The sequence below is a fragment of the Saimiri boliviensis genome, chromosome 2, assembly GCF_048565385.1.
Source record: "Saimiri boliviensis isolate mSaiBol1 chromosome 2, mSaiBol1.pri, whole genome shotgun sequence".
Lineage (NCBI taxonomy): Eukaryota > Metazoa > Chordata > Mammalia > Primates > Cebidae > Saimiri > Saimiri boliviensis.
In genome coordinates this window covers 216,947,290-216,974,904 of record NC_133450.1, presented here as the reverse complement: position 1 = coordinate 216,974,904, position 27,615 = coordinate 216,947,290, and the positions used below count along the sequence as shown (strand labels likewise).

The window sequence follows — 27,615 nt, the reverse complement described above, 5'->3', positions numbered from 1 at the left end:
CTCGGCTCACTGCAACCTCCGCGTCCCTAGTTTGATTCTCCTGCCTCAGCCTCCTGAGTAGCTGGGATTACAGACGTACAGCACCACACCCAGCTGACTTCCGTATTTTTAGTAGAGATGGGGTTCCAACATGTTGGACAGGCTGGTCTCGAACTCCCAACCCCAACCTCAGGTGATCCTCCCGCCTCGGCCTCTCAAAGTGCCGGAATTACAGGCATGAGCCACCGTGCCTGGCTTTCATCCAGTATTTTAAAGATGGGGAAACCAAGGCAAACAGCAGAGGCGTGACATGCCTCCGGACATTCCATTATTTGCCCATTCATCGGACAAACAAGGGCTGGGCGCCATCCTTGTGCCAGGCAAGGGGGGACCAATCTCCATCCTCAATGGGGCTCTTGGGTGTCTCAGAAACTGTAACCAGTATGCCCGCTGCTTTGCAGCGCAGGGTATGGAAACACAGGGAAACGTGTGTGCAGTCTACCTGAGGCAAAGGGTTTTTCCTTAGAACAGGAAGCCGCTCTGAGGGGAGGAATGGGGACAGGGAGCTCCAGGCAGAGGCACAGCGCAAGCAAAGGCCTGGATGCAAGGCAAGCCCTGTGCGAGTCGTGGGAGAGAGGCCTGGATTCCAGAGGTGGCATCCGGGCTGCAGAGGGGAGGCTCAGGAAGCAGGATCCACAGGCCACCCCCACAACTGCACACGGCTGGTAAGGGGTGTAGAGCCAGGCCGGCACCCAGCTCTCCAGGCTCCCTTCCAGGACTCCCTGCACACTTCTCTCCCTCCCACAGTACCAAGTCTAGGTAGGTTTTACTCACCAGGTCATGCAACCGGTCAATGCCTGAGATACATCGTAGCAGCATCTGTCCTCTGTCCAGTGCTACATGCACACACTCAACTCCCCCACTCCTGCCCAGCCGTCTCGGCTGTGTTCTCAGGATGGGGACTGGGGGGCAAAAACGCTTATAGAATCTCCTTCTCAAGAGGCCCTGCTGAGGCTTTGCACGAGTGGCATGAAGGTTACATTCCAGGTTCCAAGATCCTCTCACTCATTCGGTATTTACTGAGCACCTACGATGCGCCAGGCCCTGGGCTAGGCACGGGAAGGGTACGCCTTGTCGTCCCCAGCCTTCCGGAGATGGACAAGGCTAGAACTGTCTCTCCTACTTCCCAGGAGAGAAGCAGGGTTCACGGGGGACGCTGGGACGCCTCTGCTTGAGATCACTTGGCAGGGAGTTTTCAGGGCGGAAACGTCTGACCACAGGGCCTTTGCCAAAACAGATAGGGGCCCCCCTGGGGAAGCAAGGGAGGCTGGATTCCCTCCTTCCTGCCCCACAGGCTGCCCTTTGTCCACAGAGCGGGGGAGGTTGTGCTGGGGGGCGCTGCCGGGAATGGCGCAGCCCTGTCATTACTGGGAGGGGCCGCTCTCAACCCGAAAGAGCAAAGCCAGGGCTGGCGGCCTGTGCTGGGTGCTGAGATGCTCTCAGCCCTCAGTGGTCCTGGCTGGTACCGTCAAAGGACTAAATGCTACAAGGCTGTGTTTAAAAAACATCATGCTGAAGACCCAAATCTCGTTGGGACTCAGCTTTGGGGGCTGTATGAAAGTGTAGGAACGAATCTGGGATGCAGAGAGTCGGAGGGACCTCAGCCCTCCCCTGTGCTCCTGAAGTGGGGTGTCTGACCCAGCCCCTGTGGCCCTGGCCTAGGCCTCACTGTGGTGACAGCTCCCCGGCCAGACTCTGCTCCCTGGCCTTCTGTCTCCTCCCGGGAACTAGGGAGGGCTCCCTGGATCTGCCCTCCTCATCCCTTACGCCCCCTGAGTAATGTCTCCCCAAAATGCTTATCTATCTAGAACTGGGGCCCAGGTCCTTACTTGGAGTCTTACAGATACTAATCAAGTTAAGTGGAGGTCACGTGGGATTAGGGTGGCGCAAATTCCAGGATGGGCGTCTTTCTACGAGGGATGGGCACAGAGACGCACAAGGAAGAAGGCCGTGTGGTGACAGAGGCGAGCCCTGGAGGGATGTGTAGACAAGCCACAGAATGCGGAACGCGGAGGGTGGCCAGGCCCTGGCAGAAGCCAGAAAGAGGCATGGCAGGTGCCTCGTGAGAGCCTCCATGGAAAGCAAGCCTGCCGCTAGCCTATTTCAGGCGTCGGGCCTCCAGGACCATGAGAGAATGAATTTCTATTGTTTTCAAGCACCCAGTTTGCAGTAATTTGTTGTAATATCCCTAGCAAACCAACACATCCCACCACACACCAGGGCAGGGCCAGGGGCCACGGTGTGGCCAGGACTTGGAAGTTCCCCAAGTATCGACGTCTCCCCTGGGCTCCCCTTCTGTGTCTGGGGTGCAGAAGCACATCAATGGCTCCCAGACCTGGGAGTGTGCCAGGCCTGGACAGCTTCTCCCACGTTCTGAAGACAGACATAGGTTGCCAGCATGTTCTGGCATCTAAAATAGAACATCCACCTATTATCCCATCTATCATAAAAGGAAGGATAGACTGGGCACAGAGGTGGGTGGGTCACCTGAGGCTGAGAGTTTGAGATCAAAATCCTGTCCCTACTAAAATACAAAATTAGCTGGGTATGGCAGGGTGTACCTGTAATCCCAGCTACTCAGGAGGCTGAGGCAGGAGAATCGCTTGAACCCTGGAGGTGGAAGCTGCAGTGAGCCGGGATCACGTCACTGCACTCCAGCCTGAGCAACAAAGCGAGACTCCATCTCAAAAAAAAAAAAAAAAAAAGAAAAGAAAGGACAGCTGACAGAGAAAGTAGCTATGCCAAGGCAGGCCTTCATTTTCTGATTTCACCGTGGGTCTGTGGAGGAATTCACATGGCCCTAGGCCTGGCCTGGGTCTGGGATTCGGGAACCAGTGGACTCAGGCCCCTGTGCTAGGTGACTTTCGATCCTGGCTGAGGAGATGCGTGGCTGGCCTCCTCCACTCTCCTACGAGTACAAAAAGGGAGGCTCCCTCTCAGAAATGTAACCAGTGTATTCCGAAAACTGTAAGGGTAATCCCAGTGAACCCCCTCTGAGTACTGAGCGATATCCCAGTCTGAGGGAGGAGGCCCCCAGGCCAGTCCACGAGGCAGCCCCGTGGTGCAGAAGAAAATAGTTGAAGAATGGGAGAGGCAGCAGGAAAGCTCTGACCCTTCTCAAGAAAAACAAAGCAGGCTGGGTGCGGTAGCTCACACCTATAATCCCAGGGCTTTGTGAGGCTGAGGTGGGTGGGTCACCTGAGGTCAGGGGTTCAAGACCAGCCTGGCCAACATGGTGAAACCCCATCTCTACAAAAAATGTAAAAATTAGCTGGCTGTGGTGGCAGGTGACTGTAATACCAGCTACTCAGGAGGCTGAGGTGGGAGGACCGCTTGAGCCCAGGAAGCCAAGGCCGTAGTGAGCCGAGATCACGCCACTGTTGCCTGGGCAACAGAGCAAGGCCTTGTCTCAAAAAAAAAAAAAACAAAAAAGGAAAAGAAAAAAAGTGACAAAAGCAAAGCGTGCAATTATGCACAATGTGCAGACATCAAGGCCGAGGACCCCAGCTCTCGGCAGGGTCCCTCTATAAACTCATGCCGGGCCACAGAGTGAGGGGCCAGATGCCTGGCGCTCCAGGAACAGCTTTCCAAACACGTGGTCCTGGAGGCCTGATGACCCAATGGACACTGGTCACCTCGTGCCCAGAGCACATCACACCTGTCTGCCCCACCGTACCCAGGGCCGGGACAGCAGCCTGGGGAAACACGCGCATGAGCGTGAGGAATGTCCCTTCTCCAGCGAGTCCAGGCGCTGCTGCCGTCTCTGAGGGTTACCGTCTCCTGGAGTGCTCGGCCGGACAGTCTCGGCGTGAGCAGCAAGCCTCACTTGGATGATAAGGTCCGACGCCGTAGCCTTCCAGGGCCTGATTTCAACTCCCCTCCCTCCCGTTCTGCACGCCCAGGCTGGGGGCAGGGTGGGCCCCAGTTCTCAGGAAGCCAGGAAACACACTCTTTTCTGGGCTAAATGCCCAGATTCCTTGAGCAGTCACAGGACACACTTTTTCTGAGCCGATCCAAAGCCACAAGTGTGGACTGGAAGTTGCTTTGGGTGGCGTGAACCTGCAGGGATACAGGCACACCTGGAATTCCAGGCTCAAAGCTGGTCAGTGAATGAGGTCCCAGCTGACTCTTGTCAGGGAGGGGTTCCAATCCTGCCCTGGCAATGTGATAGAGGGACGGGCCTGCCCTCCGCAGGCCTCCATTCCCTTTTTGAGAAAATCAGGTTAACCCATTCTGCCATGATTTGCCAAGCATTTCTTGAGAAGCTCATGAAGCCATGCACCGTCTGAGGGGTTGGGGACACAGAAGTGGGCAAGGGAGAGAGGGTCTTTCCCTCGTACAAGCTTTGCATGGTCAGGAGGCAGACAGAGACGTGAAGAGGCACGGTGATTTCAGACAGCGATACGTGCCTTGAGGGAAAGGCAGCCAGCGAGTGACGGGGTGGTGCCAGCAAGGGACGGGCTCCAGGGAGTCGCTGGGGCCATCACATGAGATCATGCAGCAAATTCCTTGGCACATCATCAGCACTCAGCAGATAAAGGGGTTCTCCTCTCCTCCTACTGCACAGGTGGGGCACGCGCAGTCAGAAAAAGGCTGGGCCGGGCCTGGTGGCTCACACCTGTAATCCCAGCACTTTGGGAGGCCGAGGTGGGTGGACTGCTTGAAGTCAGGAGTTTGAGACCAGCCTGGCCAACATGGTGAAACCCTGTCTCTACTAAAAATACAAAAATCAGCCAGGTGTGGTGGTGGGCACCTGTAGTCCCAGCTACTCGGGAGGCTGAGGCAGGAGAATTGCTTGAACCCAGGGGGCAGAGGTTGCAGTGAGCCAAGATGATGCCATTGCACTCTTGCCTGGGTGACAGAGCAAGATTCCATCTCAAAAAAAAGAAAAAGAAAAAGAAAGAAAGAAAGAAAAAAAAAAAAGTAGGGGGTGAAAGAAAAAGCTGGAGCAGGCAGCATAGGGTCTGGGCTGGTGATCTAGCTCCACATTTCCCAGGGGTCCAAGGGGAGCTCCCTGCCCTGCTTGCTCCTATAAAGACCCCCCTGCTCTTTTTGGTGGGAAAGCAATGTCTCTGTTATCACAGCCCAGGCTAGCCCACCAAGACGGGTCGAAGCCACCCATCCCCAACCTGTCCCGGCAAGTGAGTGTCCTCTCCAGGTCAGGCCAGCATCAAACCATGGGACACTCCCAACTATTTGCTGGGAAACTTCGCCCAAATTCATCAGCTCTCTAAGCCTCACTTTTGTGATCAGAAAACCAGGAAGGAGATCCACTTAAAATGAGATTGTGCAGGCAAAGCGCTCTGGCACACAGGAGGTCCAAGACAATACCTGATCCCCCCACCCTGGCCCTCCGTGTTCCTCCCCAGCACTGAAGCAGGGACTGGGGCGGGTGCTCCAGGTGAGGGGAGCACTCAAGGGAGTCGGGAGTCAGATGTGGTATGAAGCCTTCTTTGCTGGGCATCTTAGCCAAGACCCTCAGCCTCTCTGACTCAGTCTCCCCAGCTGTAAAATGTGTCAACTAACACACATGAAGTCACCCAGCCAGTATCCGACACATGTGTCTCCCCACCCTCATGCATTCATTCAACCGAAAAATATTCTGACGGAATCCCACGTGGGTCCTACGGTGGACCAGGGGTGGGGTGTCTGGCTAAGCCCCTTGTTGGTGGGCAGAACCTAGTCTCCTCTAGAATCCCCCTGCAGCTACCTGGATCTGTGAAGGAGTAAGGGCAGGGCTTGTGGGCTAGCCTGAGCTCACCTTCCTGAGCAATGTCTCCTCTATGAAAAATGACACCCGGAGAGATGCTGGGAACGGCCCTCCTCACTGCCTGCGACACTCCTGGTCACCTAGGGGGAACCTACAACCTCAGCCCAGGCCCCCAATGCATACAAGGTGCCACAGATATAAACAGTCACACATCACTTAGCAACAGAGACACTCTCTGAGAAATGCATCATTAGGAGATTTTGTCACCGTGCAAACGTCTTGGACTTACACAAACCCAGACGGTCTCGCCTCCCCCACGCCTAGGCTCCTGGCTACACTCCTGTACTGCATGGTCCTGAGTACTGCAGGCGACAGTAATGAAATGGTCAGTAGGTGTGTGTCTAAATATGGAAAAAGTGCAGTAAAAAGATGGCATTATAATCTTACGGGCCCAACATCATATACTCAGTCTGCTGTTGACCAAAGTGTCCTTATGCAGTGCTGCTTAACTGTATTAAAACGATTCCCATGGCTTCACCTCGGACTTCTCCAGACCCAAATAAACAAATACACGCCGGGAGAATGGGAATCAGTCACAGGGACAACACGACGCACTCCCGACAGCACATGGGGATCAGGGCTCTTGCAGATTCACGAGGCAGCCTGGAAATTGGGGATACAGATGAATCCCGCGGCCGTCGACCGGCCTGGACAGGGCCTGCGGGGTGATGCGGAATAAATGACACAATCTGTGAAGTCGGCAGGCATCGGCCTGGTTTTTCGCAGGAAAGCTGTGAGAGGCTGAGGGTGCTGAGGCGAGAGCCTCCCCCGCCGACCCCAACACCCAGCAGGAACGGGTGGGAGCAGGTGGTGGGACAGGAGAAAAGAGCTGAGGATTCTTTGTTTTTGAGATGGAGCCTCACTCTGTTGCCCAGGCTGGAGTGCAATGGCGCAATCTCGGCTCGCTACAACCTCCGCCTCCCAGGTTCAAGTGATTCTCCTGCGTCAGCCTCCTAAGTAGCTGGGATTATAGGCACACACCATGATGCCCCGCTAATTTTTGTATTTTTAGTAGAGATTGGGTTTTACCACGATGGCCAGGCTGGTTTCAAACTCCTGGCCTCAAGCAGTCCTCAGCCTGCCTTAGCCTCCCACAGTACTCAAATGACAGGTGTGAGCCACGGCGCCCAACCAAGCTAAGTAGTCTTTTTGGGTGGAACTGCAGCCGCAGGTAGCTGAGAGGCTCTGAGAATGTCCTCGGTGGCATCAGCACCTGGCTCCCCACCGGCCTCCCAGTCTCAGCACCATCATTTCCCACATGCGCCACCAGAAACATATTCCTAAGCCCCCATCTGGCCATGATCTCCCCTTTCTTAACCACCTCCAAGTCTCCCACGTCGCCATCCTCCTGAGTTTCACACCTAAGACCCCCTGACCCATCATGTCCAAGCCCAGGTAACACCTCTCCTCCACCACGTCAGCTCCACGGAGCCACCTGCAGGGTCCTATAACTACTGGTTCCCACTTCTGCGCCCAGCGCACACAGCGTCCCCACACTCTAACTGCAGACCTTTGCCACCTGGCCAACTCCTACTGATCCTTGAAGTATCAGCTCACATGCTTCCTGGGGAGATGGATCTGGGTTCAAACCCCTGCTGTGTGACCTTGGGTAAGTGCTTTACCTCTCTGAGCTGTGGGTGACGTTTAAAGAGAGAGCTAGCTGATGATAGCTCAGGTAAACCCAGAAGGGTGCTCTGATGAGCAAGTGACATTAGCAGTAGGAGGAGGAATTACTGTTTAAAAAGCTAATGGTATTTATGTATCAATAACAACATACTGGTAAGACTGGCATGGGTAGAGGAGGGGCTCTGAAGATTCAGGCTCAAGCACTGGCCCGTCTACACACACTCCAGCCACACACAGACGACCTCTACCCCGGCCACTGTCTGCGCTGAGTGCACAGGGATTCAACAGCCCCCTCGATGTGCCACAGCGGCTCACTGTTGCTTCATGATTTTTCTTTTTCTGTTCTTGCTCTTAGGCTGACCCCATGGCTTCTGTGGGCCTTGGTCTCACCCCGCCCCCACACCAAATCCAGGTACGGAGGGCCAGGGTCAGAGGAGAGTCAGAGGCAAAGAGCACACTGGCCTCTGACTGGTGAGGACACCCCAGCCCACCCTTGTCCCAGTTGCCCATCTGGAAATCATTCCTGAGATCCTGAAGCCACTGGAGCTTCTGGGGAGCATTTTTTCTGGCTCGTAACCCTGAATTCTTCACTCCCTGATGCAGAGGTCTCCAGGTAGCAGCTCAGGCTGGGGACACCAGATGCCCATGCTGTCCAGCTGCTCCCCACTTCTCCCCACTCTCCCCAGGACAGCCCCATCCCCTTCATCTCTCCTGAAGTGCACTGCACCCTCCCAGCCCCCCAGCCTCCATGGGCCACCCTCTGCTTCAGGGTGGCTACTCCCCTGCTGAAAACCTTTCCAAACGCCCACCTCCCGCAGGATCAAACCCAACTGTCCTTTAAAGGATCGCCGTAGCAGGCACAACGGGTGTGTGAGTCACAGAGCAGGTTCCATCTGTCCCACGGACCTATCTGTCCCCAAAAAAGGCCTGGGCTTTGGGCACAGCGTAGAAGTCTCAGCATCTCAGCTGTCCCCGTGGCCATAAGGCCTGAGGAACAAAGGATGCACTGCTCCCTCCCTTCTTACCCTCGCCAAGGCCTTCGCCAGGCCAGGCCCTGGGCTGAGCGCTGGGATCACAGAGGAAAGTGGGACTGTCCCAGGCCTGGAGGGGATCCTGGGACAGGGGACTGGCCATCAGTGGGCCTCACGGGGTGGGGTGCCTTGCTGGGGAAGATGCAGAGGGGGCTGTGGGAGAACCAAGCATGGGTTCCTAAGCAGTGTGCTGAGGTCAATGGAGACTCCCCAGAGGCAGTGACATTGGAGAAGTGAGAAGGAGAGCCTTACAGGCCCAGCAAGCCTGGAGCTCCGCCCAGCAAAGGACAGGGCCCGGCAGGCGGGGCAGGCAGCTGGAGCTGACAGTTCTGAATGCCGACCCTGTTACCCATGAGTTCTGGGTTCGATGACTGTCATCAACCGGGTCACCCCTCTATAGTGCTGGGAGTGAGGATGAGGAAACCGAGGCTCAGGCAGGTGAAGTCATGACTCAAAGACACCCAGCAAGTTAGTGACATGGAAGAAAAAAGGCTCTGGTTTAAACAAGAGGGTACTTAGGTCTCATCCCTAGAAGTGTAAATATATGTTTTTAAAAGCATTCACTGTCAGAATCCAGCTGTTGGCTCTTTGGGGGCTGCAGAGCCTTCGACAGTCCTTCCTTCTGTTATGTGTGGAATTCCCACTGTGTGCTGTGCACAGTCACACCCTCCTGGAGTTTACTGGGATGGAAGTGTGGCGAGGCACACGATGAGCTAATCCTAACTAAGCAGGGCTGGTGCCCCTGGGGTCCCTGCTCGAGTTAAGAATTGTCCTAAGTTAGGTCTGGTCCTTTTCACACCCATCTCTTCATTCCTGTGCACACAGCAGACATTGCTAATCAATGCCAGTCTCCAAAGCCTTCTCAACATGGCATCTCAGGCAGCCCCTATCAACCTATCAGAGCCAGCACTGGAGAGGACAATGATTGCCAGCTCTGCTGCAAATTGACATGCAGAATGGCAAGCACAGTCAGCTCCCCACCTCCCTCCCTCATCCTCAGGGTCCCAGACCCCTGAAATTCTATCAGATGTCCAGGTGGAATACATTATATTCAGCATTGTCCTTGACCAGCGTTCTTGTATGAAAGCAAAAGCCCTCCGGATGTCTGCTCACTTTCCCAGGGAGTTGGGGGGTGATGCCAGGACAAGCTGTTGACAGGCACCCAGATTGTGAGTCCTCACTCTGTTGTTTCCTGGAGCCTTTAGGAGGGGCACTGCTGGTTCTGCAGGAAAATGGACAGACGGAGGTTCCAAGCTCAGAGCTACTGCCGAGGAGCTGTGTGACTCAAAGCAAGCGTCTAGACTCTGCGGGTCCCTGCTGTTTCCTCTAAAAATGAGGACATGGCTGGGCGCAGTGGCTCACACCTGTAAACCCAGCACTTTGGGAGGCCGAGGTGGGTGGATCACCTGAGGTCAGGAGTTTGAGACCAACCTGGCAAACACGAAACCCCATTTCTACTAAAAAAAAACAAAAAACAAAAACCTAGCTGGGTATCGCGGCAGGCGCCTATAATCCCAGCTACTCAGAAGGCTTAGGAGAACCGCTTGAACCTGGGAGGCAGAGGCTGCAGTGAGCTGAGATCGTGCCATTACACTCCAGCTTGGACAGCGAGGGCAAAACTTCCTCTCAAAAAAAAAAAAAAAAAAAAAAGAGGACAAAGATACCCACTCCCCAAATTTTGGCCAGTGCAGTGCCAGGCATCTGTGAGCAGCCTGTAAATGCTGGGTCCCTCCTTCCCTTCTTCTGAACTCAAGGGGCTGTGGTACACAGGTGCCAAGCCCAGTTCACATCCGCCACGGGGGCTATCACATGCCCTGCCACGGCGAGGCTCACAGGGGACAGGAGCAGGAAGCAGACGGGATGGGCCCTGTGGCCCCTGTCCTCCATGGTCAGGAATCTTGACCACCCGAGGCGGCATCCGTTTGTCCGTATTTTCTCTCCTCTCTTTTTTCTTTCCCTTCCCCTCTAAGCAAAACTGTCTGGCGGCGAATCCTGCCTCTGTCCCCAAGACAGTTCCTAAGGGCCCGTCCTGTCCCGCAGAAGTGATGGCAGTAATTCCATTAATGGGAAGCAAGATGAATGGTACCCTGTGCCCAAAGTGTATGAGGCAAGACGGAATGGGGGGGCCCTGGGGGGAGGGAAAGTGTTGCTGGAATTCACCCTCCGTTGGGGCCTTATTAGGTCTTGAAAGAGCTGCCGCACTCGCTAAAACCTGCTTTTGCCAGCAGAAGCCTCATTTTACGAATATACAACAACAACAAAAAAAAACCGTAAATGGGAAGAAAACCCTGAAGACTATGCTCTCCTGCTGCAGTGAGGCAGCGAGCTGCCGCTCAGAACCGGAGTCTTTAGCCTCCTCAACTCCCGCTTGAAATAAACGGGCCTAAATGCCAGCTCACCGTTTCGTGAATACGGAGCACGGCTGTTTCTTTGCCGTTTAAGGACTGCTTGCCAATGGTGGGATGGGACAGCTTTGGAAATATTTTCTTATAAAAGCCTTGCCTGTTCCAGATGCTATAAAACCCCATCGCCCTGGCTGTCGGTCCCAGGAAGGGTCGATACAGGTCCCTCTGCTGCCACGGACACATGTGCCGAGACCTCCCACTGTCATTTCTTAGGTCTTCTCCTGCCCTGAGAATTGGTGGCATTTTGCAGGGGAATTTCGCTGTGGAATGGGTGTCCATTTCCACAAATATGCAAAGGTTCCGTCCCCTCCCCTGTTTGGGATCAAGCTCTGAACTGTCCTTTAGGCCTCAGTTTATCCAAATGCAGGATGTCAGGGAGGCCGACGCTAGTCCAGAGACTGTCATGAACGATGGCAGACAGAGCAGGTGGATGTGGAGTAAGGCTCCCCAGCGCTGTGACACCTCGGCAGGCCACACGGCCTCCCTGAGCCTCCGCTTCCTCATCCGTCACATGAACCTAACCCCGCACACCTCACAGCCCTGGAGCAAGGAGTCAACGCAATCCTGGCTGACGTGGAAATGGTCATTTTTCAGGCAAATGTTCGCACCAACAGTCTGTCTCTGTTCCTCTCTGCGGAGCCCTCCTGCAGCACCCAGCACAGCCCTGACACATAGTAGGTGCTCACTGAGAGTCTACTGCTTTGAGCAGAACCTGTGGTTTTTCTGCTGCCAAGAATTTTTTAAAAATCCATTCACACCAGGGCAGAGTGGTTCTGAGAATGTAGTCTGGAAGCCAAGGGCCTGCGTTCAAATCCTGACTTGGCAGTGGGCACACTATGCGCTCTTGGGCAATGAGGCAGCCTCACTCAGCCTCCCTTTCCTCATCTGTAAAATGAATTAATAGAATCTGCCTCTCAAGGTCACCGGGAGAAGTCGGTGCCATCACAGGTAACCAAGACCTAGCCCAGGTGGGTCCCCACGACCAGCAGCTTTAGAGGGGGAGTGGTTGTGAGTCTTAGGAGCGCCTGGAAAAAACACCCATACTCCACCTGGAAAAACTGACTTCTCAGTGACACCTTGAAGCAAAGCCAAGCCCAATGAGGCCTTCCCAGGACCCTGGGAGTGCTGGGACCTCACCCAAAAGGCGGCATGTTAAATCCCCAGGGATTGCCCTTTAATGGAAGAAAGAGATTGAAAGAACTCCATTCCTTGTGGCAGCCATGGGCCACCATGCTGTCCCAGCTACCTCTCCCCAGCGCTGCCTGGCCAGGAACACTGCACCCTAAGAACCCTAACACCAGCCCCATCGGGCAGTGACTTCATGCCTGGGGCTCATTACTGTAATTCAACAGAGCACATGGCGGAAGGGATGAATTCCTCAGGGAGGGTAGCTCTGGGCTCGGAGCCCGCCAACACACCGCAGCCTGGGGAAGTGCTCCCTAGCGTCACAAGTGCCACCAATCTCAGCCCACACATGTTGTTCACCACCAACACAATGACAGTGGCTGATCAAACGCCTCTTCTGGGAGTGGGGTGGAACTGAGGACCGTACACCCTTAACGTAATGGATTATACAAACTGCCCCAGAGACAGGAACTGCTATCACCCCTTGCCCCACAAATGAGAAAACAGAGGCCTGAGTGGGAGGTGACAAGCCCAGAGACACGGTGAGCACAAGGTGGGTGTGACTTGAGGCCAGGTGTGCCTAACTCTGCCTCTGCCACCTGCCTCTCCAGGCAAAAGTACAGCCTCCGAGCTGGCTGGGCCTGGCAGGAGAAGAGCTGGAGCCGTGGCCCTGGGATCTGCTCCCTGCCAAGAACAAAGGTGACTGCTTAGGAGCAGGGGCAGACAGGCAGCGCTGAGGTCTGGCTTGGGTCCTGCCCCCACGCACATGCAGCACACAGTGGGGACAGGAACCCCAGCCAGCCAGTGTGCCTGGGACTCATATGCAAACAGCACTAACCTTGGGGCTAGCCAGGCCTGGGTTCAAATCTCAGTTTCCAAACTGTGTGGCTTACGGCTTCGGAATGGCAGCTTCATTCTCTGAGCCTCAGTTCACTTCAGCCAAAAAACGGGATCAGCCCAAAGTTGTTATGAGGATGAATGAAGGCAAAACACGGAAAGCACTTGGCCAGGTCTCTGGTACACAGCAGGTGCTAAGCACTTCACCTAAGCCTCCCTGTCCATGTTTTCAGAATAACCAGACATCACTCCCTGTGGCTGCTAAGCCTCCCCATTTCAGGGCTGGGAACGGCACAGTGGCTGGTGGAATCCAAGCTCCTCGCCCTCTCTGATCTCTGGGCACCACGTGCTTGGCGCCGGTCCCGAGTGAGCAGGTTGGCAACCATGTCACTTGATTCTGACCCTTGTCACTCAAGAAGCGGAAGTCAGAGGACATGGGTTTGTTAGTGCAATAATCTCTGGCAATGACGTGAGAGATCAGGTCAGGGAGGGCTGAACACTGTGTGTCTTTAGCACCAGAGGCTCAGGATGAGGAGGGACAGCCCCTGGCTGGCCGACTAACTTGCTGGGCCTGCAGTCTGCAGACAGTACTTAACACAAAACGTTCCCTTCAAATCAGATCTGGACCCATCCCCATGGAGGGAACCAATAAAGGACCCTTGCTCTGTGTGAAATGTGTGTGTGGGTGCTACTGCCCCTCCGATCAGGCTGGCTTCATGTCCAGGTGACCTGGCCCTGCCCTGAGAAGGGAGCCCCAAGCGTGGGGCCTCATGCTGCACATCCACTGTCCTGAAATGCTTCATGTTATCTTTGAATTTGTATTAAGTGGAGTCTGGTGGAATAATGGAGCACGTGCTGGTGGCACAGAGACTCTGCTGCTTCCCCAGGATGGGTACTCAGCTGCCTGCTCCCCACCTAGCAAACTTTGCCACCTGCGGCAGGGGCCCAGGTGCAGGCAGGAGGGTCGGGGCAGGTGCACCCACACCTGTGAGGTCTGCACTTGCCCTGAAAGCATCCTGTGTCCTGGGAGTGAGACATTAAATAGCAAACAAAAAACATCATGACAGATGGAGAGAGAGATTGCAAAGGAAAGGGAAATACTTTTTTCTTTTTACTCTCTGAACAAGGGAATCTGCATTTTCATTTTGCATTGGGCACCGCAAATTTTGCAGCTGGCCCTGCGTTCCATTTCCATGACCTTCTGACCCGTCCCCTCCCACTCTGAGGACCTGGGGACACACCTAGGCCTCTGCAGAAGACGCTACTAGGTCTAAGACCATTGCTTCCCAAGAGGCTTCTTGGACACGCAGCCCCCGGCCTGCAGGTTTTGTGGCTTGAACTTCTATGATTGCCTGTTTATTGCTGTCTCATGTGCCAGGCTCTGCTCCAGGTGCTGATGATGTCTGATCAGCCTTTCGAGGCCTTTACGTTGGAGGGGCTCCAGGACACAGAGCAGTAACGCAACAGGCAGGGCCAATGGCAGAAGATGCAGGGGGACGGAGCACTGGGGGGAATGGAGCACTGGGGGGAATGGAGCACTCGGGGGGACGGAGCACTGGGAGGAACGGAGCACTGGGGGAACGGAGCACTCGGGGGGAATGGAGCACTGGGGGGAAGGGAACACTGGGGGGAACGGAGCACTGGGGGGAACGGAGCACTCATGGGGACGGAGCACTGCGGGGAACGGAGCACTGGGGGAATGGAGCACTGGGGGAATGGAGCACTCAGAGGGACGGAGCACTGATGGGGACGGAGCACTGGGTGGACGGAGCACTGAGTGGACGGAGCACTCGGGGGGGACGGAGCACTCGGGGGGACGGAGCACTCGGGGGGACGGAGCACTCGGGGGAACGGAGCACTCGGGGGGATAAGCGCTTGTGGGGATGGAGCGCTGGGGGGACGGAGCACTCGGGGAGACAGAGCACTGAGGGGAGAATGGAGTACTCGGGGGGATGAGCACTCAGAGGAGATGGAGTACTCGGGGGGACGGGGCACTTGGGGAGATGGAGCACTCAGAGGAACAGAGCACTCGAGGGAACGGAGTACTTGGGGGGATGAGCACGCAGGGGGACAGGGCACTTGGAAGGGATGGAGTACGGGGGATGAGCACGCATGGGGATGGAACACTGGGGGGACAGAGCACTGAGGGGACAGAGCACTGAGGGGACAGAGCACTGAGGGTGATGGAGCATTCAGGGGGATAGAGCATTTGGAGGATGGGGCACTCGGAGGATGGAGCACTCGGGGGATGGAGCACTCGGGGGATGGAGCACTCGGGGGATGGAGCACTCGGGGGATGGAGCACTCGGGGGATGGAGCACTCGGGGGATGGAGCACTCGGAGGATGGAGCACTAGGGGGGATGGAGCACTCGGTGGCATGCCCCACAGACAGCATGAGGGTGTGGAAGGAACGGCCACTGCAGCTGGCACATTCCAGGTGGCTCCCAAAGGCAGGGATGCTATGGTCAGCTCTAGGAGATTCCTCTGTAAAAGGTGGACACCTTGACTTAACTGGCTGGACTGTCAGACACTGAAAGAGCTGTCATTCAATTCTTCCCAGGGCACTGCAGGGAGAGGAAGGGGCTGAGGCAAAGGCTCAGGGGCCACAAGACACTCGTACGGGGGACAGTATGTAGTAAACTCCCTTAACGACTACAAAACCAACAACAAAGAGACTCAAGAACCACAATTCCTGAGCACCTACTATGTGCCAGGCACCAGGCTGCAGTGGCCCTTCCACACCACTCCATGGCCCCAACCCCGGGCTACTCATTCCTGTGCCTTTCAACCCCACCCAACATTCTACAGACATCACCTTCCTTTCCTGTGATTTACAAAGGCCACCAAGGTGGGCAGATAGATCACTTGAGGTCAGGAGTCTGAGCCTGGCCAACACTGTGAAACCCCGTCTCTACTAAAAATACACACAAAAAATAACTAGCTGGGTATGGTGGCAGGCATCTGTAATTCCAGCTACTCGGGAGGCTGAGGCAGGAGAATTGCTTGAACTCAGGAGGTAGAGGTTTTAGTGAGCCGAGATCGTGCCACTGCACTTCAGCCTGGGTGACAAGAATGAAACTGTCTCAAAAAAAGAAAAAAGAAAAAAAGAAAGAAAAGAAAATCCAGTTAGTACTGAGCAAGGGGTCACCCAGGCAGGGGTGGTGGGTTTTCAGATATGACTTAGAGAAGCACAGCACTGTGATTAAGAGCTAGACTGCAGAATGGGGTCAGCCTGGATCCGCTCCTGGGCCACTCACTGGCTGAGGGGTCTGGGGTAGACCGCTGACTTGCCCTGGGCCTCAGTTTCCCATCTGTAACTTGGGTTAAGAGCCCCACCTCCTGAGGATGCCGTGATGAGTCAATGACATAATATCAGTGAAGGGTATGGCACTCGGCGAGTGCTCAATAAATGTCAGCCACGGGTTTTGTCATAAAACCCCAAAACATCACATCAGAAACCCAGGCGTCCTATGACAGTTCTCAGGAAGGCAGGAATCTGCTCCTTCCTTTCCCGCATCTGCGGAGACTCTGCTCCGAGCCTCCTCTCTCCCCCATTGTCATGTCGCATCAGTCCATAAATATTTAAACAACATGTCATCAGATTATTATAACATATGATCTATAGCACTGATGTGCTGCAGTTCTGTGCATTCGGGCTTCATTTTCAGAATATCGAGACATAAAATATTTATGTATTTAGCCAACCACGCGATCTCACATTCTGTCTCAAAATGCTGGGTGGTGGCAAGACGCTGAACTGAGACACAACGTGTGAAGGGGATGCCTTGTTCTCACGTCGGTTCCTGGGGCATCTGGATTGTTTCTGGTTCATTCTGGGGATGTCACCACGTGGCCTGTGAACAGTGGCTGACTCGGTATATCACGGCAAACAGAGGGTGGGCCAGGACCAAAGGTCCCATCAAAACACCACAGGTGTCCAAACCACTAGGGACTGTGCCATTTGCATTTCTGCATCTCCACGGGTCCGCACATAGTAGATGGTCGTTAAATGTCCACTGGAAAATGAATGCATTCACCTGCGGCACACAGCACACACTATGGGCTGGCACATAGTAGGGACTCAGTCATATTTGTTATGTTTCATCCTACCCCAGTGCCCAGCACCAGGCCAGGCACCTCAGCAAACAGTGCTGGATGAATGGCAATTGAAGGAATAAATGTGTGATCAGATAAACCATTTAATTAGCTAATAAATTAATGAAGGATAATGAGTCCCTCTCTGCCGGTCAAAACTACACTGTGTAAGACCCTTCTCTTGAGAAATAAAGGCTCTACAGTAACCTGGACTGGGCAGGAAAAGGGTTTTTTCCAGGTAATTAAGTATCTCAATTGCTAACATTAGCACATCACAGTGACCATATGTCCTGAAATTTTCAGGACTGTGTAATTTCAAAGATGTCACCCCATAAGCCATTTGAGCATCCAGGGACTTTGCACACCAGACAGCATCTTCCAAAGTGCCTCTCCTGTCCCCGAATGGCACTAAAATCTACAGATCACTGCCCGTTTGGGAGTTTGGAAAGTGGAGCCATGATGTGTCTCACCCACAGGGATCAATGTCTGAAGACACAGAACACCGTGAAGGTCTGTGAGAGTGAAAGGTGTTTGCTCAGAGTACAAGTACTTTCTCTGCATGTTTCTCCAGGAAGATGTGGCAGGGGACCGCCTCTGATTCCTGTATGTTTCCCCAGGGGCCAAGAAGGGATGTGGTGCTCAGCCATTCCTTGCTGAATGGCACCATGAAACCTGGTCACGGAGCTTCTTCATTTCAGGGTTCCAGTGCCCAGCCCAGGGGCAGCCCAGCACCCAGTGTGCCCAGCACCCCTTGGAGAAAACCACAGAATATTTCCCAAATGCCACACTGTCACCACCAGGCTGACTCCAAAAGCAGGTGGCTCCCACACTTGTCTCAGCCTCTGCACAGACAAAAACCCAGTCCCCATTTCCTCTTGGGTTAGCTAAGAAGGCTGGCATTTAAAAGAAACACAAAAGGCCACTACATTCCCGGGGGAGATGAACAAAGGAAATGTACACACACTGACTCAGTCGGGCAGGCCAGGCCCACTCGAGGTCCTGGTATAACTGAATCCAGGCGGACTCGACCAGACCTGCCAAACCCAGGGGCGGGCTCCCTCTCCTCTGTTCCCTTCTGTGTGCCATGTGGTGCCCAGTGATTCTGCCATCTGGGCGCCCACCGTGGTGGCCTGCCAAGGCCACATCAGCTACAGAATCTTTTCTCTTTCAATGCTGGGCTTCCTGCTTTCTAGGATGGGATGGAATCTGAGGTCCTGCTCACTTGCCGAAAAGCCATGTCTGCGCTCAGCCTTTCCTCAAAGCAACCCCCAAAAGGCATGCCCTCTAAACAATGCAAGTGTGTGCTTGGTAGAAAATGCAGCTTTAAGACACAGCACTCACCCATTCCAACCCAAAGCCCTCCTACGCAGACATGCGGGAGCTGCCTCTGCAGGAAAGGGGCATAGGAAGGAAACCCTGTAACTCTGGGAGGTAGAGCCCTTCTGGACTTAGGTTCCTCCTCATTGGAATAATTCGAGGATGAGCGTTTCTCTAAGAAACCTCTTTTCCCAGGGAAGGGCCAGCTTGGCTCGACTCAGCCCTGCACAGCCCACTGAAGGGAGTGAGGAGCGTTTGCTGACAGATTCGTTCACTCCATATCAACATTCTCCAAGGACCCTGCTGCATGCCCACTGAAAACTTCCCATTCACTCTATTAACTGAGCTCTTCCTACGTGCCAGGCATGACGCTAGGCATGGGGAATACCATTGGGGTCCACAGGCCAAGTCCCACCCCCTCCTAGAGCGCATGTTCACTCTGGGAGGCAGATTACCACTGTGACGGATGCTCAGGGGCCCTGGGATGGCACCTGGGTGCACGCTGTTCCTTCCAGCTGCCTGGGGGTCCTCACCTAGGCCCTGACCTGGGCAGCTCACAGCCCACATCCCGGCCACTTCTGGAGGGCAGCCTTTGTCCTCCGAATTTCTGCTCGGACCCCCATGCTGTGGGTGTCCTTACAGCACTTACACTGATGTTCATCAAGCACCACAGACCCTGGGTCTCAGTTTCCTCATCTGTGAAATGGGCATAATGATACTCACATCACAGCATCACTGGGGGGATGAAGTGAGCTCCCTCAGGTTAAGGGTTAGATTAGAACGGGACGCATGGCAAGTGCCTGGTAAGGCAATCTACCGACGGGAGCAAAGGCCGAGGAGGCAGGAGGCGGTTTCACAGCCCCAGCTCTCACCCCTGGCCCCACACGCCTCCCCACCCCGGGGTCTACCTGCCCTTCACCCCAGCCCTCTCAGGCCTCTGGCAAACCCCACATCTCCCTCCCGGTGGATTCAGACACCCTTCACTGCTAGAAGCTCTCCTACTTCCCAGGAGAGTGCATCCCAAAAGATGCCACCTGCAAATCAATCATGAGTACCTAAGAAGGGGTTGTGATAGCCTCTGTCCCCACCAGGTGATAATAGGCCAATGGATAGGGCCATTAGCATCTTTGTGCCAGCTCCCAGCACAATGCCTGACCCAGGACTTGTGTCCCGACATATGTCTTGAATGAATGAGAAAACAGATGTGCCACACACCAGCCAGCACGAGCAGCATAGAGTCCACTCACCCCATAGGACGGTGAGTGGTCTGTGTTTTTGCATCAGAACTTTTCACCCCCGGCCCAGGCGTCACAACCAGAGCCTTGGCCTGAAAGTCAGGACGGTGATCTGATGCAGGCTACCAAGCAGCAGGCTGCATGTGGGACCTGAAGCAGGTCGGGAGGCCTCTCTGGGTCTCAGTGTCCCTATCTGTAAAAGGAGAGGCTTTCATGCCTTTTTTTTTTTTTTAAAGCAAGAGAAACTTTTCTGTTTAACATTTTTTCTTACATAAATTTAACCATGTTAAAGCAAACCATTCAATGGGATTTATTACAATCACAGTGTTGTGCAAACACCACCTTCGTCCGGTTCCAAAACATCTGTGTCACCCCGATAAAACCCCATGCCCCTTAAGCAGTTGCTCTTCAGTCTCCTGCCCCACAGGCCCTGGTAACCACCAATCTGTTTTCGATCTCTATGGATTTATCTACTGTGGATATTTCATGTATCTTAAAATGACTCCTATGCAAAACCTCCTTATGTAAAACAGGCAACAGGAAGGCAGGTTTTCCCTCTTCCCCTCCCAGGAGCTCATGTTCCTCATCCTTATGGCCTTTCAGGGAAAGCTCTGATGCCAGGCCCCATTCTTTGCAGATTCTTTTTTTTTTTTTTTTTTTTTTTTTGAGACGAGTCTCACTCTGTTGCCCAGGCGGGAGTGCAGCGACGCAATCTCAGCTCACTGCAGCCTCCATCTCCCAGGTTCAAGTGATCCTCCTGCCTCAGCTTCCTTAGTAGCTGGGGTTAAAGGTGCCCACCACCACACCCAGCTAATTTTTTGTATTTTTGGTAGAGATGGGGTTTCATCATGTTGGCCAGGCTGGTCTTGACCTCCTGACCTTGTGATCCATCTGCCTCAGCCTCCCAAAGCGCTTGGATTACAGGCATGAGCCACCGCACCCGGCCTGGTCTTTGCGATTTTTAAATTACCTTTTTCGTCATATGGTACAACCTCTTAGAATTCTAATCCTAAAGCTGAATTTCTAAGGGGGATCAACCCCAAGGGTGCCTGAGAGTACAGGGGCTGGTGCCTGGTGTTACTGGCCCATTTTCTGGATGAGGGAATAGACGCTGGGCCCCTGTGAAGCCCTCCTGGCGTGAGGTGACTGCAGAGAAGTGGATCTCTAGAGCCCAGTGACACCTTCTCCTGCCACACAGACTACAGCGGGGTCTACGGTGTGACAAGCTGGCCCAGAAGTCGCCCTGGAGGGATGGCCACTTCCGGAAGACAAGGATCTCTCCACTGGCTCAGGAAAATGAGCCAATTTAAGGGAACCCCAAATGGCTTTGGAGGGGTGCACAAAACGTGCAGGACTCGCTCAGGCCTCGCTACGCCAACCTTCCCAGGAGGCCCGCCGGGGGAAGAGGGCTGCTCACTTCTGCCCCACGGCCAGGCCGGTGACAGTCGCTCCTGTGAGCACAGTCCTCTGCGGGGCCGACGCTGTGTAAATAATTAACAAAACATCTGCCTTGCTTCATAACACACCGTGGCTGACACAGCTCTCGGGGCCTTCAGAGACCCTCCAACGCCACACGGAGGACTTATGGCCCCGCCTTGCGGGGGCAGATGGGGATGAGAGCAGATACTGACAGGCAAACATTTTCCTGAGGCACCACAGGGCCACCCTGGGGCTTAAATCCTGCCTCTTTGCAAACTGCACTGTCTCCTTCCCTTCCGTTTTGGTAGGCATGATCCTAGAAAGGGGCTCCAGTGGAATCCAGAGGGGTCCCCGGCACCCGCTTCCGGCCTTGTTTAGGGCCTCAGTGCAGGGGCACTGGAGACACACTGGGCCATGGGCCAAGGGTCCCGGCTGTGTGACCCTGGGCGGGTCCTTGATCATTAAAGACTTTCCGTGTCTCTCACGCAATCTTGGGGAACGAGCATCAAGCGCTGACCCAGTGCTGCCCTCATACTGAGCATCTGAAGTGCATGATTTCACTCAGTTCCTCCCTCAAACCTTCTGAGGTCATAATATTGTCCCTGTTTTCCAGATGAGAACACTGAGGCCCAGAGCAGGGCGCGAAGTGCTCACGAGAGACAGGTCGGGGACTCCAGTCTCACTCCCTCCATTGGGTGCCCAGGCTTGGGCTTTCTATGTGGTTGTGGGGGAGCGCCTCGCTCTCTCTGAGCCTCAGGTTCCATTGTGTGAAACAGGTGGCTGGCGAGAGTCCTTCTGACTCCACGAGTCCACAGGAAATAACCCAGTGCTCGTCTCAACCCCAGTGGGTGTGTACGAAGCTCTCTGGATTGGGAGCCCAGTGAATTCCTCGTCACTTGGAGGAATTCACTAGAGCTGAAGGTCAAGGTCATGTGCATCTATCCCTTTGCAGGTGTCTTCCCAACAAGCCCAAGTTTCAAAGATGTGGAGGACAAGGAACAAGTGAGGGCAGCAGGCATTAGAGAGGGGGCCTGGGGACTGATTCCCATTCTGCCACTTACCTGCAGTAAGAGCGCACCTCTGGGCTGGGCGTGGTGGCTCACGCCTGTAATCCCAGCACTTTGGGAGGCCAACGTAGGCGGATCACTTGAGATCGAGATCTCGAGTTCAAGACCAGCTCGACCAACATGGAAGAAACCCGTCTCTACTAAAAACACAAAATTAGCTGGGTGTTGTGGTCTCTGTAATCCCAGCTACTCAGGAGGCTGAGGCAGGAGAATTGCTTGAACCCAGGAGGTGGAGGTTGCAGTGAATGGAGATCACCCTATTACACACCAGCCTGGGCAACATGAGCAAAACTTCATCTCAAAAAAAAAAAAAAAAAAAAAAAAAAACAGAAACAAAAACAACACACTTCTAGAACATGGAGACGTTCTCCTTAAAGGGATCTCTGTTCACCCTGGTCAACATGACCCGCCCAACAAACCCCAGCCTAATTCTGAAGTGAGAGGGTTAAACAATTTGGGGAAAATGCAGGCACTGCAGGCTCTGAATGGCAACTTCCCTCCCCCTTCCCCTGTCCAAATTCCTTCACACTCTATGGAATTCTTACATAAAGCCCCTTTTTTCTTTTCTATGAGGTCACCATCATGCAGATGTCTAAGAGAAAGAAAGAACAGCTCCGTGCAGATCCAGGCCATTGCAGCTGAATGCATTTCACATCCCGGCCACCCATCTTTCAATTCCCATGCCCGCCCCACCACCCCCATCACAATCGCCCAGCCACGGCTACAGACGTGGAGGCCACTCAGGTCTGGTGGGTGCCGTGATCTCGCCCTTGCTGGAGGCCAAGAAGGCCTGGCTAGAAGATCTGTGCCTTTGCCACCAGACCACCCGAGACCATCTGTGGAAACATCCAGAATTGAGACAATGGCGCAGCCGTGTACGTGGATCTGTTTCCCCACAAGCAAGTCCTGTTAGAGAGACAGATGTCAGAATGCTAGCTCACACTCCACGTTCAAGTTCCCAAAGTTAACGTCACAGGAAATGACACCACCAACTGATTGGCCCCAACGTCGGCTCCTCCGTCTGGAAGTCAAGTCTGAGAGGGCCTCTGGTTTAGTTCAGCTTTGGCCAAAGGAGAAGACCAACTCAGGCAAGAATAGGTGAAAGTGCTGGCCTGATTTTTTTTTCCTCTTTAAACTAACATTTTCCCCAAAAGTTATCTTGCCATTACCCAAGAGTCGTAAGTGAGAAGACAGCCAAATACCAAAAAGCGACTGAGACTCTCAACAGTGCCTGCTCATTTCAAACTCATCTTATGGACAGCCAGGGGGTGCCCGGGCCACCCTAGACCACTCCTCACTCCAAGAGCACTCCTGCTCCCCAGAGCTCCATGTTCCATAGAAAGTTCCATGGCATGTGCACACCACTTCCTAAGAATGATGTCAGCAAAAAAAAAAAAAAAGATAAAAATGTGGAAACAAGGACTATTTTTACCTCCCCAAATCACAGGCCAGACGGGAGAAAAATCCATGAATGCCAGAAATGTGGCCGTGCCTTCGCACAAGATCTATTATTTCACACCTTAAATTAACGCATCTCAAAGCAATTTGCAAATGTTCGTCAATTTGCGGAACATACATGGAAGGGAGAGAAATACCTTTTACTTTCAATACCAAGGGACGCTGGCAGGGGGCACAGCACGGCCCAAACCACAGAGGTCCCCACACAAAACATCCCTTTCGAGCACATGCAGTAGAAACTGTGACCGAAAAGGAAATGAACAGGGAAAAGAGGCGGTCCTGGGACTTAAATGACAAGTGACAAGAAACCTACCTAGATCACACTGTCAGATATTTAGGACTGTGAGTCAGGCCCGTGAAGGTGACATTGGCGGTCAGAATGCTGCACCCTTCCCGCGAGCAGCGTCCCTGCTTCATCCCGGCACAAGTCTATCAGTGCTTACCCGTATTTAATCTTGGATGATTGACCAGGGCCCTCCACTCGCCAACCTCCAGCTCCCTTACTTGGTCTAGCCTGCGAAGAGGAAGGAAATATTCTTCTCTTTTTGACAATTGTTTTGACACTTCCCTTATGAAACGTATCTGTGGCACTTAAAGAAAAGAAAAAATAAGAACTGCAGCCCTTTCTCTCTGGTAGCTCTGGCCCTGGGTGAGGAAGGTCTGGGGCAACCCCGCTCTGCAGGGTTAGCCTGTCTTAACCTACTTGGCTTTGCAGCATGCAATAGGAGCAAAGCAGCACAAAGGCAGCCAGATGTGATTTAAGGTGAAGAACTCTGGAATCAGAGACGGGGGTTCGAATTCCGACTCTTGCCATTTGCTGGTTTCTGACCCTGCCCAAGTTACTTAACCTCGCTCTCTGTAAGATCAGGAAAATGACCCTGAACCTCAACACAGGGCCAGGCACCCAGCCTACAACGCCTGCTACCTTCCTAGTGCAGTGGGGAGACCACGGCCTCTGCTCAGACAAGCCTGGGTTCAAATCCAGCTCTGCTGCGTATTAGCACATGACCTGTGGCGCATTCTCTCATCTCTCTGTGCCCCAGTTTCCTCATCTGTAAATGGGCATCGTGACAGTTTCCCATCTCAGTGCTGGCAGGTGGACTGGGTGAAATACAGCACCAGATCTAGCACACAGTATATCCTCAATAAATGGGGACATGACTGGACACGGTGGCTCATGCCTGTAATCCCAGCACTTTGGGAGGCTGAGGCGGGTGGATCACCTGAGGTCAGGAGTTCGAGACTGGCCTGGCCAACATGGTGAAACCTCATCTCTCCTAAAAATACAAAAATTATCGGGGCATGGTGAGGCACTCCTGTGATCCCAGCTACTCAGGAGGCTAAGGCAGGAGGACTGCTTAAAACTCAGGAGGCAGAGGGTGCAGTGAGCGAAGATTGTGCCACTGCACTCCAGCCTGGGCAACAGAGTGAGACTCTGTCTCAAAAAAACATATAAATAAATAAGAACAAATGGGGACCATTTGTCGTGGTGCTACTTTAATGAAATTATGCAAGTCATGTCTCCGAACCTCGGTTTGCTCATTTGCAAAATGGAGATAATAACCCCCATCTACGGTGAGATTAAAATGAGTGGATGTGTGTTAAAAGTACTCAGCACTAGGTCTGCACACCTTAGCCGGTCAAATATCATATCCATATCCGTATCATATCATATTCCAGGTGCAATGGAAAGAGGAAAGGCTGTGAGGTTGGTCAGGTGACTTAGGATTCTGCCCCCACTTCCTCCCAGCTGCCCTAGGACACAGGCTTGACCCCGTGTGCCTCAGTTTCCTTGTGCACAAAACCAAATGCCATTTTCTGTCACAGAATGCCACTGGGAGAGTCACACCCCCCCCAGAACGGCTCCCAGCACACAGCCCCTTCTGCTCGGTAAACAGAAATTTCCTCCCCCGTCCCCTCCTCGGCCCTTGTTCAAACCCACCAGAAATTTACCACCTGGTAAAGCCAGGCGCTCCATTTCTGGAAACCCAAACAGCTCTAAATCCAGACCAACCTGGGTCTGAGGCCTTCAGTCTGAGACTTTATTTTGTGGAGATAGAAAGTACTTTTTAGTCATTTCCGAAGCAGACGGGACGGCAGAGGCTGACAAACCACAGGGACCATTTTAAATCCTGGGCCTTTTCTTCTGGGAAGTTAGGCAAGAACCTTCCCAAATGTTTGCCCGTCAGGCTCTCTGCCAGGGAGTGACTCATTCCACGGCTCCCCACAGGCATATTTTATTTGGGGGTGGGGGACGTAGGGAGGGCTTGGCCTTGATGGGGGAAGGAGAGGGGGCATTTCCAGCAAACCCAGAAAGTGGTTATTTGGTTTTTTGTTTTTTCTCATTTTCAGGACAAAAAGAAAAAGAATGTGGGTCTTTTTCGCTTCCTTCCAGGTTTTGTTTGCTAAAAGAAGACTTCCAAAGTTCACTAAGTAAACTCAAACTCGCTGAGTCTGGGGCAGGCGCAGCCGGCTCCGCATCTCTTTCAATGAAATTCTTCTTCCATTAAGAACGCGGTTTTTGAACATGCCTCCAAGACCCGCCTGCACGTACTGTACACCAAACTAAGACGACATTTTCCCCCCAAAAAGGCAAACTGAATTTTCAAAAGCCAGAGGAACTAGGGACTTCTAGAGTTTCTAAAGTTTGCCTTAAAGCGATTATGGCTTTCAGCTGCAAAGATTTTCAACAGTTGGAGAGCGCGCACCCACACAAAAGCCTGTCAGTCAAAATTACAAGGACAGACCTCGGAAGCTGGTGTCCCAAGCCCGCTGCGATCAATGTGTGACTGTCCGATTCACACTTGGAGCCCAGGCGAGGTATAAATAAATCAGAGGATCCATCTACTTAGCAGGGCAGGCAGAGAGGCCCCCACATACACAGATAAGTCCGGGGTCAGCCCCCCAGCCCTGGCTGTAGAGAGAACCAAGAACAAAGGCAGGGGAGCCGGAAGGGTATTTAGGAAAACTGAACACACGTCCTCGAGTGCCAGGCCGAGGGGCCCCCCCAAAGGCCTCGCTGGCCCAGCCTGTGTGTGTAGGGAGCGTCCTGCCAATGACCTGGCTCTGAAACCTCCGCTTCTGTCAGGCCCAGTCAGGCTGAGTCTGTCCTCCCGGCCCCTGGTTCACCAGATCAGGCCCAGCCCGGACCCCCAGCCCACGCCACGCCGCTTCTCTCTCCATGGGCTCCCTGGCTAGGGGGCCATCATTGTGCAAAGGCCTGGTGGGCGCAAAGGGGGCCCCTCAACCTCAGTCATAAACAGCTAGCACGGTCCTGCACACTCGTTACACTCACACCCACATAGGCACACTTTCTCCCTCCTAGGCTCACGCATGTGCGTGCACACAAATCACTTTGGAATGCACACACGTGCACATACACACACTCCCTGAGACCCGCACGGACTCCCTGCGGCGCCTGGCACACTCCTTGGCCCGTCGTCCCCACTCGGGAAGTGGGTTGTGACGAGCCATACCCGCGTCCCCGCACGCACTCACCCTAACAACGCCACCAGAGGCTCCGGGGTGCACACGCACACCCGCCGGCGACGCGCACACCCCGGGACACGCGGACACGCCGCCCCCGCCCGGCAGCCCGCCCGGCCGCGGACAGGCTCAGCCCCTCGCGGCCACAAGCGCGCCCGCCTCCCGCTCTCCCCGCGGAACCCCGGGCGCGCGCCCGCTCTCGGCCCGGCTGGGGGTGACGGCCCCGCCGCCCGTCCCCCGCCCCATCCCGGCCCTCGGGGCCCCACCGGCCGAGCCCCGGCCCCAGGCCACTCACCAGTGCGCGGGCGGGCTCAGCTGCCGCTGGGGGACCGGCCCGCGGGCCGCAGCGGTGCGTCCCACAAGAGTTGGCGGTGCTGCTGCCGCACGCCCGTCTGCTCGGTTCTGCCGCCGCCGCCGCCGCCTGCGCGGGCCCCCGCGCGCGCGCCCGCCCCTCCCCGCCGCGGGGCCGCGCCGCCCCCTGCGCTCGTGCGCGCTACCGCCACGCAGGCTTGAGTGGCGGGGGCGGGGGGGGCCAGCGGCGTCCTCACTGGGCCTGCACCCCTCGACTCCTCCAAGTCTTGCGGACGGCAAGAGATCCGCTCGGCCAAGGACCCCCTTTCCCATTTTAGAGATGGGAAGACTGAGGCCCAGACTCACAGGGCGCAGGCCGGCGTCTTCCCCTCTTCCCGGGCTCTAGACAGGAT

At 54.4% G+C, this 27,615-nt stretch overlaps 1 protein-coding gene across 3 annotated transcripts in view; it reads right to left on the bottom strand.

The window, feature by feature from the left end:
• Nucleotides 1–27,350, bottom strand: part of NEK6 (NIMA related kinase 6) — a 93,874-nt gene extending 66,524 nt beyond the window's left edge. The window contains exon 1 of one of the 3 annotated variants that reach the window (XM_039474697.2): nucleotides 27,207–27,350. The gene's annotated coding sequence lies outside the window, so the exon portion shown is untranslated. Of the gene's footprint in view, nucleotides 1–813; nucleotides 2,701–26,923; nucleotides 27,022–27,206 lie in introns of those variants that run through there. The other 2 variants (XM_010351376.3, XM_010351377.3) reach the window with 2 other exon arrangements.
• Nucleotides 27,351–27,615: the final 265 nt, after the last annotated feature.